Below are 824 nucleotides of genomic sequence, written 5' to 3'. Positions count from 1 at the left end.
TCTCAATTGTCATTAGAAACCACGTTTGTTTATTAAGCAAGTCAGCCATATCAGCTATGTGTTTTAAAAAGGCAGTAAATGAGGCTGAATGAACTGTTTCGCTGCCAGACAAGGCTCCGCTGATAACCAGGTGTAGCGGTGGTAAGGATTCACTCCATGGTGCTGAAAAGAAAGCTCTGCTGTTGGGACAGCTTTATGTAGGCTCTAATAGTTTGTGTGCACCGTGTGTCACCGTTATAGTGCAATTAGTGTACTGTTTAGTGTTGTGTTGTGAAGTGGCTTTGCTGGCATGCATTAAAAAAAAAATGTTTTGCCACACCAAGATTTACATGCTAAAATCTCCACTTGATATGATGGTAGGGAGATTAGAATGTTGTTGATGTGTGCAGAGGGTCCCTGGTTCGCGCCCGTGTCGGGGCGAGGGGACGGTCTAAAGTTATACTGTTACATAACATTGAGCTTCAACCAAAGCATACTAGTGTCGCGCCGGTGCAACAATAGCCTAATACTATATTTAAGCAATAAGGCACGAGGGGGTGTGCTATATGGCCAATATACCGCGGCTAAGGGCTCTTCTTTATGTACGACGCAATGCGGAGTGCCTGGACACAGCCCTCAGCCGTGGTATATTGGCAATATATCACAAACCCCTGAGGTGCCTTATTGCTATTATAAACTGGTTACCAATGTAATTAGAGCAGTAAAATAAATGTTATGTCATGCCTGTGGTATAGGGTCTGATATACCACGGCTGTCAGCCAATCAGCACTCATGGCTCGAACCACCCAGCCAATCAGCATCCAGGGATTCACTCCATGGCCATA

Source organism: Salvelinus namaycush, unplaced genomic scaffold (genome assembly GCF_016432855.1).
Source record: "Salvelinus namaycush isolate Seneca unplaced genomic scaffold, SaNama_1.0 Scaffold3143, whole genome shotgun sequence".
NCBI lineage: Eukaryota > Metazoa > Chordata > Actinopteri > Salmoniformes > Salmonidae > Salvelinus > Salvelinus namaycush.
Note: the sequence above shows the minus strand (reverse complement) of the source record.